Raw genomic sequence first — 15,053 nt, 5'->3', positions numbered from 1 at the left:
CTTCACCGCCACCTACCACCAATATATACAAAACATCATTAATTTCTCTCTCTCTCTACCTCCCAAATATTGCTCTAACAAGTCCACCCTTCTCTTCACTCCCACTGTTTATATTCAGTCTCAGCACTTTTTGAATGAACTACTCCAGCAACTTCCTAATATCCCTTCACCACTCACCACCACCCCGGACATCAATCAATCATTCTCCAAATTATAGTCAAAGTTTCCCTTCTTGACGCAAATCTAATGTTACGGCCACACTTAAAATCATCACTAGCTCTCCAGCACACACAGGAAATCCTGCAGCGTGGCATACAAACAAAGCCTTCCACGAGTTGGCTTCAGACCACCTCCTTCAGCTCCATGTCCCATCATCTCCCACAGGCAATGAGCACTCCAGAAAATAAATAAATCAAGTACGAAAAATCCAAGCATAGATTCTGGAATCTAGATGCCTAGATATATGCTACCACTAACTACGTGAACCTGGGCAACCACTTGAAACAGACTTTAGTTTCCTTTACACATTAGTGTTAAACAAGAACTAGATGATCTCTCCTTCTCCTATCCATCTCTAATATGCTGTAATTCTCAAAAGGCTTTTTAGGAATTAGAAAAGAAAGAGAATGTGTTTCAAAGGGGAAGTTACACATATCATCCTTCTCCCTGGCCCCGAGCCCTACCCTCATGCCTGATTGGGAGTTAGTCTTCAGGATCAGCTCCCCTTATCTGTTCTTAATCCCCCCTTTACTTTCTCTCGAGTCATGTTATCTTCACAAACTCCAAGCTTCCTTCTCATGGTGGCTCCCATGACGATGGGACAAGTGGAGTCGTGCAGGGTACCTGCTAGAATTTGTATGCATGACTATTTATGAGTCATGTACTTCACAGGCAAGAACCACCTCTATAAATACTTTCAGTCAGTACATCGTACTAAATGATCTTGGCATTGGGCAGTTTTTCCACAGCTGAAAGTAAAGTATAATCAGAAAGAACAATATTTTAACTTCAGAGACATAATTCTTTTCTATCAAGAGTTATGTATGCATAAAGTTTCAAAATACAATACTCTGGCAATGAGACAGTCCCTTCTTAGCAATAAGTAACAGCATTTGCAGATTCATCTACAATGTCTCACCCAAAGAATGAAGCACATTTATTTGCCAGATTAAGAAAGATGTTTTTGGTTTGGATTTTTACATTTTTTTTAACTCCTGGAAAATAAAGGCAACAAATTCAAACTACTTTTAGAATGTGTCTATCAAACTGTAAATCAAAAGAAAAACTACATGGTAAGCTCCATGAAGACGGACACTTTTTCAGTCCTGGAGACTAGTCTATTTGTCAAATTAATGAATGAGTTAATTGAAAAGGGAACATTAAGCAATGAGGCATTACTCAAATCATGAAAACCTGTGGACCTTTGCTCAAATGGACACTTCACATAAAAATGTGATTAGCACCTTCTGAAACATGTAGATCTTTAGCTGTTCTTCTTCCATCTCTTATAAAGCTATTTAAACAAAGCTATGTGTATTCTGTAGGATGTGTAACGATCAGCCAAGGGTGTCCCAAAGTCAAGGACATACATGGCATGCATTCTAGCAGAATCATTCTTACTTATAGATTGGAGGGAAGGGGTTAAATAATTTTACTAGTAAGCAATTTAAAACATTTTTAAATCAAAAAACAAGATGTATTACAGATAGACTAAAATCTGCATTAATTCTTAATATATAGCAAAGCTTCAAAGTAATTTAGAGCTTGTAGCAGACTGCAAAGGTGTCACCCCCCATTCTCCCCAGATGTACAGCTTCGCTTTCCTCTGCCCTTAAGCTTTGGTTGAGAAATTGAAAAAGACTGAACAGAACATGTCACCATTCTTTCAATACAGAAAAGAGTCATTACATAATGACTGTGCTCTAATAAATGCTTCCATTCTCAGGTAATACTTCAGAGAAAAGGATAAAATATTTAAAGGTGAACTTGCTGATCACATTCTCCATTTAAAAAGGTCATTTGCCTACCTGACTCCTTATATTTTATTTGGTACCTAAAACTTTTACTTTAAAAACCATTTTCCATTTGATCTTCCACTCCTCAGTAAACGCACGCACGCGCACACACACACACACACACACAAACACAGTATTACGATCTGTGATGAAAAGATTTCTATAAATTATTTCATGTTTGAATTTTAATTCAAGTGAGCACAGAATAAAGGGTAAAATTTACAAAAAAAAAAAAAAGTGAAAGTGAGAGAGACACAGGAAGATTTTATACCTAAAAACACATACTGCCTAAGCACAAAAAGAGAGAAACAGAACTCACAGAGAGGTAAAGTTACACACACACAAGGCGTCTGAACTTCTGTCTCAGCCAAAATCAGAGGAAGCTGTGAAGCAGGCCAGCCATCGGGCCCCGGGTGAATGAGGTCCACAGTCCAGTGTCACAGAATGTCTGGCATTTGCAGTCATGAGGAAAGAACAGGCAGCCCCCATGCTCTAGGGCCCCTCTCTTAAGGACTGCTCCAGGCATGCAGGTCCAAAATAAACCAAACCAGAAAGACTGAACTGCCTTTCACCCACTGGTGACGACCTACTTCTGTACCTGGCCAGGTTCATAGATCCAGGGTCAACACATATTTTTTCCTTTGGCCGCGTGGCATGTGGGATCTTAGCTCCCAAACCAGGGATCAACCCGTGCCCCCTGCAGCAGATGCATGGAGTCCTAACCACTGGACCGCCAGGGAAGTCCCGATCAACGCATTTTTAACGCCTCCCCTTCCACCACATCCTCAGCTTCACATCATGACTATTTTTCAGAGAAAAAAAGTGTGTGGGTTCTTTTGGTGGGGAGACAGCAGGAAAATAATTATTAGTTCTAATTTCATAGGTAGTAATAAAACTATTTGCTAATAACTGGTTTTTCATCATTACTAAACAAAATGTTTGTCTTATAATCTTTATTATTTATATTGCTTAAAATACTTTCTGAAATATTGTGAGGGTTTTGTGGAGGTATTTTTTGCATACTACCATATGGTCACGAAACTTACTAATTTTGATCTGGTAGATACCTTAAGGAATAAAGAGAAGTGTAAATAATTTTGTTAAACACTCCAACATTTTCAAAATTCACATGCTGCTCCAAAATAATTAATGCATATACAAAGAAAATGATTTACTACTTACTATTATTTGTTTTTTCCCTAGTTTTATTGAGATAAAATTTATATACAACACTGTATTAGTGTTAGATTTACAACATGATGATTTGATTACTTACTATTATTTCTATATCTCTTATGATACAAATTTCAATGGCATTAGATTTTATCATAAGAACCTATACTTTTTCCTCTTCCTAGGTGTACTAGAGCATCATTTTAAAAGAGTACTTAAATAGCCCGATATTTCATCTTTTTGTGTTTACTGTTAAATGTTTTGTGTTTACTACTTAAAGAGCTCAAAAAAATTGACAAGAAAAATACAGATTCAAGTGGTACAAAGGATATGAATGGATAATTCTTTTTTTTCTTTTTTTTTTAAATTAATTAATTAATTTATTTTATTTTTGGCTGTGTTGGGTCTTCGTTTCTGTGCTAGGGCTTTCTCTAGTTGTGGCAAGCAGGGGCCACTCTTCATCGCGGTGCGCGGGCCTCTCACCATCGTGGCCTCTCTCGTTGCGGAGCACAGGCTCCAGACGCGCAGGCTCAGTAGTTGTGGCTCACGGGCCTAGTTGCTCCGCAGCATGTGGGATCTTCCCAGACCAGGGCTTGAACCCGTGTCCCCTGCATTAGCAGGCAGATTCTCAACCACTGCGCCACCAGGGAAGCCCTGGGTAATTCTTTTTTTATTGAAGTATAGTTGATTTACTATTATATTAGTTTCAGGTGTACAACATCATGATTCAATATTTTTATAGATTATATTCCATTTAAAATTATTATAAAATAATGGCAAGATTTGCCTGTGCTGTACAATACATCCTTGTAACTTATTTATTTTATACATAGTAGTTTGTGCCTCTTTACCCCTACTCCTAGCTTGCCTCTTCCCCCTTCCTTCTCTCAACCGGTAATCACTAGTTTGTTCTCTGTATCTGTTGAGTCTGTTTCTGTTTTGTTATATTCATTCTTTTGCTTTATTTTTTAGATTCCACATATAAGTGATATCATACAGTAGTTGTCTTTCTCTGTATGACTTATTTCACTAAGCATAATACCCTCTAGGTCCGTCCATGTTGCACCAAATGGCAGAATTTCATTCTCTCTTATGGTTGACTAATATCCCATTATGTATATATACCACATCTTCTTTATCCATTCATCTGTTGATGGACACTTAGATTGCTTCCATATCTTGGCCATTGTAAACAATGCTGCTATGAACACTGGGGTGCATGTATCTTTTTGAATTAGTGTTTTCGTTTTCTTCAGATATATACCCAACAGTGGAATTGCTAGATCATATGGTTATTCTATGCTTAGTTCTTTGAGAAACCTCCATAACGTTTTCCAGAGTGGCTGCACCAGTTTACATTCTCACCAACAGTGTACTAAGGTTCCCTTTTCTCCACATCCTTGCCAGCATTTGTTATTTGTGGTCTTTTTGACGATAGCCATTCTGACAGGTGTGAGGTGATATCTTATTGTGGTTTTGATTTGCATTTCCCTGATGATTAGTGATGTTGAGCATCTTTTCATGTCCCTGTTGGCCATCTGTATATCTTCTTTGAAAAAAATGTCTATTCAGGTCTTCTGCCCAGTTTTTAATCATGAACAGAAAATTCTTAAGAAAAGTAGTAAAATAGGGGCTTCCCTGGTGGCACAGTGGTTAAGAATCCACCTGCCAATGCAGGGGACACAGGTTCAAGCCCTGGTCCAGGAAGATCCCACATGCCGCGGAGCAATTAAGCCCGTGCACCACAACTACTGAGCCTGCGCTCTAGAGCCCGTGAGCCACAACTACTGAAGCCCGCGCACCTAGAGCCCGTGCTCTGCAACAAGAGAAGCCACCGCAATGAGAAGCACATGCACCACAATGAAGAGTAACCCCCGCTCTCCGCAACTAGAGAAAGCCTGCGTGCAGCAACGATGACCCAGTGCAGCCAAAAATAAATAAATTAAATAAATAAATTTATATTTTTAAAAAAGAAGTAGTAAAATAAAGATAAGGGAGAGATGTTTAAATGGAAAAATAAAGAGATACAGATTAAATCAAGAAGATGCTAGTTTTAGAGAAGATTATAAAACAAAAGATTATACACAGTGCTGGAAAAGATCCAGTAAAACGAGGCATTGGTGCTACAACTGTAAATTAAAATAGGCTTTCAGTAAAACAATTGGGTACAATACTTAATACCTTCATACAACCTGACTGTTTAACTTTTTAACTCCACTTTTAGGAATCTAGCCACCACCACCCCAAATTAAATATAGAAATATTTCTGAAAATTATTAAATTCTTCTTAAAAAATTAACCCTTTTAAAATTTCTTTTTAAAAAATCCTTTTAGAACAGGGGTATAAATAAATGATACAGCTGTTCATCAGAGCAATACTAATTATTAGAAACAATTTATATATGATATATATATCCCACATGAAAGAATAGTTAGATGACGTATAGCTGATTCACTTTGTTATACAGCAGAAACTAACACAATGTAAAGCAATTATACTCCAATAAAGGTGTTAAAATAAATAAATTAATTAATAATAAAAAGTGAAAAGTAAAGAAAAGAAAGAATAGATGAATTATAGCATATTCATTCTGAGAAATAATAAACAATCATTAATTTTTTAAAAGATGACACAATAAGAAAAAGCAGAATACAAAACTGTATACATGGTATTATTACAACGTAAATTTTTTTTGTTTTATTTTAGAATAGTTTTAGATTTACAGAAAAGATGTCAAGGTAGTATAAAGAGTTTCCATATAACTCAAACCCAATTTCTCCTATTGTTAACATCCTCCTTTAGCATAGTGCATTTATCACAATTAATGAGCCCATAATGATACATTATTATTAGCTAAAGTCCATGCTTTATTCAGATGTCCTTAGCTTTTCCCAAATGTCCTTTTCTGTTCCAGGATTTCATCCAGGAGACCACATCACATTTAGTTGTCATGTCTCCTTAAGCTCCCCTTGGCTGTGACAGTATCTCAAACTTTCCTTGTTATTGATGACCTCGATCGTTTTGAGGCATACTCACAAGGCATTTTGTAAAATGTTCCTTATTTGGGACTTTCCTAATGTTTTTCTCATGATTAGACCGGACTGATGGGTTTGAGGGAGAAAGATCACAGAAGTAAAATGCTATTTCCATCAACACATTTTAAAAAGGCACGGAAAAAAGAAATATAACAAAAATGTTAACAATAATTAACTTGAGGAATGAGAGTCTACGGGTAATTTTTTTCTTCTCTCATTTACCTAAATCTTTTTTTTTTTAGATGCTTCACTAAAACCATTTTTACAACTATAAAAGGAAACACCTAAAGGGAAACCATGTAGTTAAAAATGGAACAATAGCAGAAATATGTCATCTTCTGTCCCTCCTCCCATGCTCAGAAACGGGGTGGCTACACTTGTCTACCAGCTGCTGCATCTCCTCCGTGTCACCAGCAGCCGTGCAATTGATCTGACAGCTGTTGAACGACTTCTAGGTACTGGTGCATCTATTTAGGCTAGAGACAGACAAGGGCAAACTATTTGGGGAGGGTTGTCATTCTTCCTGACATCTTTCTGACATACAGGCCAACATATAATACCCCTATGGATATGAAAAGGGTGAATTCAGCTCATTAAATTCTCATCTGTGTGGAGAAAAGATCATGAACTATTAGGTGAAAAAAATCAAGTCGCAGAACAGTATAAATGGTAGATATAATTTTTATAAAAAGATACAATACATACATCTCCAGTCAATCATATATATGCATTTTTTAAGTCTAGAAGGGTGTGCATCAGTCTATAACTTCCTGAAGGAAAAGAGAATTAAAAGGGAAGTTGATTTTTTTGTTTTTTTTACTTTTTATACATTTATATATTATATAAACTTTACCGTAAGCATCTTTTGTCATTTTTTAAAAGCGTTTTAAAATGTAGAGAAGCTTTAAGCCAAAAATTCATTTATTTAAAGAGTTAAACTAACCACTATATACAAAACTGGGCACAGTTCCAAAGAGTAAACCAAAAGAAGGAAGTTTCAACAAATTTCAGACATGACATACCAAGATTACGATTCTTCATTTAACTTTCAAGAATGTAAATGCCGGGCTTCCCTGGTGGCGCAGTGGTTGAGAATCCGCCTGCCAATACAGGGGACACGGGTTCGAACCCTGGTCTGGGAAGATCCCACATGCCGCGGAGCAACTGGGCCCGTGAGCCACAACTACTGAGCCTGCGCGTCTGGAGCCTGTGCTCTGCAACAAGAGAGGCCAAGATAGTGAGAGGCCCGCGCACCGCGATGAAGAGTGGCCCCCGCTTGCCGCAACTAGAGAAAGCCCTCACACAGAAACAAAGACCCAACACAGTCAAAAATAAATAAATTAATTAATTAAAAAAAAAAAAGAATGTAAATGCCATTTTTGTGTGTTTTGTTCCTTTTTCAAATTGAAATTAAATGTATCTGTCTGTATTCCTTGCACATCTCTCTCTCCCCAACTACCATTATTTTCAGAAGGATGTTGATGGCAAGCACTAACATCAGAGAGAGAGACGTTTCTCAGCCATAATTTAATTAGTTCACTCAGGCCTTTCAAACAGCTGCAGGGTCTAAAAGCAGCCAACTGTTAGGGCAATATGCCCACATGTTCTTTCGCTTTTTAACAAGCTGATTTGATACACATATCTCAAGAGAATCTGTGAAGAAACCTATCCAAGAGTCCAACCCAGAAATCTAACACTAATCATCTTCACAGCCACTCAGAGAGTGAACACTGTGTTCCTTACAATCTTATTCTTTACATTTCTTATTATTTCCAAGATCCTCAGATATCACCTGGACTTGAAAAATGGCAGAGGTATACAAGTTTCTACCCAAATCAACTTCTTTGAGTTAAAGTGTTGCAAGTCTTTGTTAAAAGACAAATAAACAGGCTATCTTAAACAGACAGCACATTTTATGCCTTTATACTTCATTTTTATCTCAGCACAATTTTATCCCACTAAATGTAGTGAAACACAGAGTACCAAGAAAATGGAACATTGGGAAGTAAGTGTTGATGAGGATGAGAGGATCAGGAAGGAATTGGCACGTGACAGTGGCTGGCGAAAAGCAACCCGGAAGGAGTTTCAGAAGAATGGCGGGCTCTGAGGGAATTCGTCTTTTTAAGATACATAATTCTATCTACTAAGTTTTTCAAGGTTCTTAGGAGAATAGAATAAACAAAAGGGATTGATTAGAGGAACAGAGAGCTCAGAAAAGATCAGGCAGTTTGCCCCCATATCAGACTGGAGAGATCCTGCATGACAGGATACTATCTCATACACGTGGTTTATTTACCCACAAGCAAGGTTAGGGTGGCTTAGGGTTAGAAAAGGAATCTAAGGATATGAGGGACCTAAGGGAATCTAAGACTTCTGGGACATAGACCCAGCACCTATGGGACAATGAAGGATCTAACACATTCATTCAGGTAGAGCTAGAATCCAAGCAACCTAGATCATCAACACCCTAAGAATACTGAAAACTTATCATGATAATTATATATCATTTCACAAAAGTTCTTGATAAACTGAGGCAGGTAATCCAGCTGAATAGCTGACCAAAGCTTCAGACTTGTTTCTGATCTACATGTATAAGGAATGGAAACCACCCACCCAGGCTCCCACATGTCAACACTGGCAAGAGGGTACCAGCTATAAATTCTAGCTCGCTCTCCTTCAAGCAGTCATTCATCCCTCTGCACATCTATTTATTCAACAAATGTTTATCTGGGTGTTAACCAATGCCAGGGCCTGTGCTAGGTGCTAGATTTAGAAAGTTAATAAGCCACAGGCTCTTTGCTCAAGGATAATTAAATCTCCAGGAGGACATCCTCTGTTTTCGCCAGACTGATTCTTTCCAAATCTCTTCCTCAAATTGTCTGAAAGGTTACACTTCTGAATTCTAGAAAGATGGCCAAATTAAAGAGAATAAAATCTTTGCAATAATAAAAAAAGAGAGAGAGAGAGAGAAAGAAAGATGGCCGCAAGCAATGGAAGCATAGTTTTTGAATCTTTCCAAATCTCCACATAAAAACAGAACAACTGATATCAAGAGCAAAACCCATGGACAACATCTATAACAAAACTAGGTGACAAAATATCTTCTTGAATCCCAAAATACAAATCATTTGGTACAAATCACATGCAGCTACAAGACTTGCACGATCCCCATATCAATGAGGAAAGAAGGAAAGTGAAGCCATGGGGTGATTAAGGAGCCTGAGAACCAAAGTAACCAACAGTCACTGTAAAGCCTGGCTGGCCAATGTGAGAACAGCAGCTGAAACTGAAAAGGCTTCTGTCTACTCCAAAAACAGATGAGTGAGAGGGGCCCATGGCAAAGCTTAAGGGGCTAAACTACAGAAACCGCTCCCCGAGGACTCACACTCAAGATTGGAACCCATACTGACAGGAAACTGCTGGACATGGAATCAAACATGAGCAGAACAGGGAAAGGAAAGAGAAGGTCCGGATGAAAGAGGAAGAGGGGAACAAGCCAGGAAATCTCAGAAAATAAGGTACTGCATTTTTTAACAGCTTCATGAATATATAATTTACATATCACAATTTTTGCCTTTTTAAAGCATTCAATTCATTGGATTTTAGTATATTTACAAAGTCATGCAATCGTCGCCATTACCCAATTTTAGAACATTTTCAACACCCCAAAAAGAAACCTTGTACCTATCACCAGTCACACCTCCATACCCTCAACCTTCCTCCATCCATTCCAGTCCTGGGAACCACGAATCTATTTTCTCTATAGTTTTGACTATTTTGAACATTCTATATAAATGGTGTCATACAATATGGTCTTTTGTGACTGGCTTCTTTCACTGAGCACTTTTTGAGGTTCATCTATGTTGTAGCATGTATTAGTAATTCATAAACTTCATTCCTTTTCATTGCCAAATAATATTCCATTGTATGGGTATACCACTTTTGTATATCCATTCATCACTTAATGAATATTTGGATTGTTTACACTTTTTGGCTGCTATGAATAATGCTGTTATGAACATTCACGTATAAGTCTTGTATACAGTATGTTTTCATTTCTCATGGGTGGATACCTAGGAGTGGAACTGTCAAGTCATATGGTAACTCTATGTTTAAACTTTTGAGGAATTCTCAACTGTTTCCAATAGTGGCTGCACTATTTTACATTCCTACCAACAGTGCACAAAGATTCCAGTGACTCCACTTCTTTCTCAGCACTTGTTATTGTCTGTCTTTTTCATCATTGCTGTTCCTGTAGGTGTCAAGTAGTAACTTGACATTTCCATAATGTTTTTTTTTTTTTTTTAAATTTTTTATTTTATTATTTATTTATTTTTGGCTGTGTTGGGTCTTCGTTTCTGTGCGAGGGCTTTGTCTAGTTGTGGCAAGTGGGGGCCACTCTTCATCGCGGTGCGCGTGCCTCTCACTATCGCGGCCTCACCTGTTGCGGAGCACAGGCTCCAGACGCGCAGGCTCAGTAATTGTGGCTCACGGGCCCAGTTGCTCCGCGGCATGTGGGATCTTCCCAGACCAGGGCTCGAACCCGTGTCCCCTGCATTGGCAGGCAGATTCTCAACCACTGCGCCACCAGGGAAGCCCTCCATAATGTTTTGATTTGCATTTCTATAATGGCAAAAGATGTTGAGCATTTGGCCATTTGCATATCTCCTTGGGGAAAATATCATTCAAATACTTTGTTCATTTTTTTTTAACATCTTTACTGGAGTGTAATTGCTTTATCATGGTGTGTGTTTCTGCTTTATAACAAAGTGAATCAGCTATACATATACATATATCCCCTTATCTCCTCCCTCTTGCGTCTCCCTCCCACCCTCTGTATCCCACCCCTCTAGGTGGTCACAAAGCACTGAGCTGATCTCCCTGTGCTATGTGGCTGCTTCCCACTAGCTACCTATTTTACATTTGGTAGCGTATATATGTCCATGCCACTCTCTCACTTCTTCCCAGCTTACCCTTCCCCCTCCCCGTGTCCTCAAGTCCATTCTCTACGTCTGAGTCTTTATTCCTGTCCTGCCCCTAGGTTCTTCAGAACCATTCTTTTTGTTTTTTTGGGTTTTTTTAAGATTCCATATATATGCATTAGCATATGGTATTTGTTTTTCTCTTTCTGACTTACTTCACTCTGTATGACAATCTCGAGGTCCATCCACCTCACTACAAATAACTCAACTTCGTTTCTTTTTATGGCTGAGTAATATTCCATTGTATATATGTGCCACATCTTCTTTATCCATCCGTCGATGGACACTTAAGTTGCTTCTATGTCCTTCCGTTCATTTTTTAATTGGATGATTTGCTTTTATGAGTTGTAATAGTTCTTTATATATCTGGTTACAAGTTCCTTTAGACATATGATTTGCAAATATTTTCTCTCATTCTATGTGTTGTCCTTTCGTTTTCTTGAAAGTAAAAGCACACAAGTTTTTAATTTTGATGCAGTCCAATTTAGTCTTCTCTTTTGACCTTTATATTTGGAGATCATATCTAAAAACCACTGAGTAATCCAAAGTCATGAAGATTTGCTCCCACATTTTCTTCTAGGAGTTTTATAGTTTTAACACTTACATTTAGATCTATAAGCCATTTTAAGTTAATTTTTGGATAGCGTGTGAAGTAAGCTGCAACTTCATCTTTTTGCTTAATGGATATACAGTTTTCCCGGCACCGTTTGTTGGAAAGATAATTATTTCCCCATTGAATTGTCTTGTCACTCTAGCCAAAAGTTAATTTACAGTAAGTATAAGGGTTTATTTCTTGACTTGGAATTCTATTCCACAGATTCGTACGTCTATCTTTATGTGAATACCACACTGTCTTGATTACTGTAGCTTTGTAGTAAATTTTGAAATTGATATATGTGAGTCCTCCAACTTTGTAAATTTTTTTTAATGTTTTGAGTATTCTAGGTCTCTTGAATTTTAGAATCAGCTTGCCAATTTCTGTAAAACAAAAAAAAAGCCAGCTGGGATTCCAACAGGGATTGCATTGAATACATTAATCAACTTGAGGATGCCATTTTAGCCATATTAATTCTTCCAATCTATGAACAAAGATGAATTGCCATTTATTAGACCTTCTTTATTGTTTTTCAATGACATTTTGTAGTTTTTAGTGTCTAAGTCTTGTACCTCTTTTGCTAAATTTATTCCTAAGTATTTTATTCTTTTTCATACTACTGTAAATGTAATTGCTTTCTTAATATCATTTTTAGCTTGTTTATTGCCAAATGGAAATTTCAGGTCTTAATCATTTCACCCAGAGCAAACTCTAGACTCTCTCTCTCTCACACACACACACAAACACATCCAAATATATTAAAATACCAGTTTTTCCGAAAGAACTACTGATAGTTATCAGTCTTATCTCAATAAAACTTTTATTCAAAGTTATACTTTGAATATATAAATGTGTGTACACATAATTATATACATACGTGTATTTTTTTAAGGCTAGGAGTCTACAAACAAAATCTTACCAATGTTCATATCACAATGACGGCTGCTTATAGGCAATTTTTTTCATCTTTGCTCAATTTGTTTTTAAATTTTTTCTATAATTAACATATACAATTTTTTTCTAATTTTAATTTTTTTATTAGTTTTTAAAAGTGTGTTTTCACTTCTGTCCAGGAAGTTTATCAACTGCCCCAATTTAAGACTAAGAAAATAATGACTGGGTTTATAATTATTTTTTTATTCCATTTCAATAGTCTTAGCAAACATTTGATTCTTTTCCAGTGTGGATTTATTCAAAAATACTCATTAGGCTTTTTTTCCTTCAAAATACTCTGGTTGATAGGTAATTTAAAGTATTTGGGCCCTTCTTGTATTTTTACAAATTAGTTCATTCCAGTTTGAAGTGCACAGTTTGATTCAGATTGATCCTTAGTGAAGTTTCACAGTAAAATAAACAAAATCCTAAACATCACTTTAAGGAACAAAACTAAAAATCTCTTTAATAAATTAATATTCTGTTGCCTACAAAGACCTTCAAAGAGGTCGTGAATGTTCTCTGTAATCCCAGCTTCTCTTTAGACATTTGTATAACTTCAATTGATAAATTTTACAACCCCTTTTCCAGATAGCTATAAAAGTTTCTTTTAATCTTAGGATGTTAAGATACTACTGTCAAGGACTTCCCAGATGGCGCAGTGGTTTAGAATCCGCCTGCCAATGCAGGGGACACGGGTTCGAGCCCTGGTCCGTGAAGATTCCACATGCCGCGGAGCAACCAAGCCCGTGTGCCACTACTACTGAGCCTGTGCTCTAGAGCCGTTGCTCCACAACAAAAGAAGCCATCGAATGAGAAGCCCTTGCACCACAACAAAGAGTAGCCCCCGCTCGCCACAACTAGAGAAAAGCCCTCGCGCAGCAACAAAAATCCAATGCAGCCAAAAATAATAAGTAAATAAATAAATTTTTAAGAAAAGATACTACTGTCAGTTTATCCTTATTTTGCTCCGTCACCTCTGGGGGAAATGAATCTGAACGCAAAACTTTTAAACGTTCTGATCCACTTCACAGAAGTTATAAAGAATTTACTCGGGCTTCCCTGGTGGCGCAGTGGTTGAGAATCTGCCTGCTAATGCAGGGGACACGGGTTCGAGCCCTGGTCTGGGAAGATCCCACATGCCACGGAGCAGCTGGGCCCGTGAGCCACAATTGCTGAGCCTGCGCGTCTGGAGCCTGTGCCCCGCAACGGGAGGGGCCGCGATGGAGAAAGGCCCGCGCACCGCGATGGAGAAAGGCCCGCGCACCGCGATGAAGAGCGGTCCCCGCACCGCGATGAAGAGTGGCCCCCGCTTGCCGCAACTGGAGAAAGCCCTCGCACGAACCGAAGACCCAATACAGACAAAAATAAATAAATTAATTAATTAAAAAGAAAATCCTTAAAAAAAAAACTTTAAAAAAAAAAAAAAAAAAAAAAAAGAATTTACTCAACTCCAGGATTTTAAAATTTGTTCCCCAAATTCATGCTCATTTACATTATCCCGATTTGCCACAGATTTAAACTTCAGTTGCCTATTTTGGACAAAGGAAATAAAAGCCCTCTCAGAATGCTGTTGTGAGCTTTAAATAAGCTGATATACATAAAGCTCTTAACACAGTGCATAATCACTCAAAAAATGGTAGCTCTAATTAGTACTATTTAATATATTTTTCAAAGCTTTCCTATATTATCTCCCCCTTTCATACTCAAAGCCCTATGCTTTCAGTCTGTCTTCCTCATGGTCTGACTAAACCACACCCACCATAATGTGTATAGTAATCCAGGTGTAGACACACCTCAGTGTTACACACACATAGGACAATGTGTCTTCTTCTGTCGCCTTCTCCTCAGCTAACCCTTAACAACTGCAACCCTTAACCCTAGTGCATTGTGCCCCAAATAAACTAGAAACCAATGAAGATTAGAGTTCAAAACTATAAATAAACTTCACACGTGCTATATTTGCTTAAGAAGATGGGTCATAGGGCTTCCCTGGTGGCGCAGTGGTTGAGAGTCTGCCTGCCGATGCAGGGGACACGGGTTCGAGCCCTGGTCTGGGAGGATCCCACATGCCGCGGAGCAACTAGGCCCGTGAGCCACAACTACTGAGCCTGCGCGTCTGGAGCCTGAGCTCCGCAACAAGAGAGGCCGCGATAGTGAGAGGCCCGTGCACTGCGATGAAGAGTGGCCCCCACTTGCCGCAACTGGAGAAAGCCCTCACACAGAAACGAAGACCCAACACAGCCATAAATAAATAAATAAATAAATAAAATTTAAAAAAAAAAAAAAAAAAAAGAAGATGGGTCATAGCACACTGCA

The 15,053-nt window shown here is 38.0% G+C and overlaps 1 protein-coding gene across 3 annotated transcripts in view; it reads right to left on the bottom strand.

Moving 5' to 3' along the window:
- TBC1D4 (TBC1 domain family member 4) overlaps positions 1-15,053 on the bottom strand; it is a 214,016-nt gene that overhangs the window by 125,371 nt on the left and 73,592 nt on the right. Inside the window, exon 1 of one of the 3 annotated variants that reach the window (XM_057533036.1) lies at positions 2,335-2,402. The exons of the other annotated variants lie outside the window; for them this stretch is intronic. The gene's annotated coding sequence lies outside the window, so the exon portion shown is untranslated. Of the gene's footprint in view, positions 1-2,334; positions 2,403-15,053 lie in introns of those variants that run through there. 3 annotated transcript variants of the gene reach the window in all.

The sequence above is a fragment of the Balaenoptera acutorostrata genome, chromosome 18 (assembly GCF_949987535.1).
Source record: "Balaenoptera acutorostrata chromosome 18, mBalAcu1.1, whole genome shotgun sequence".
In the NCBI taxonomy this organism is placed as follows: domain Eukaryota; kingdom Metazoa; phylum Chordata; class Mammalia; order Artiodactyla; family Balaenopteridae; genus Balaenoptera; species Balaenoptera acutorostrata.
Note: the sequence above shows the minus strand (reverse complement) of the source record. Positions and strands in the feature narration are given on the sequence as shown.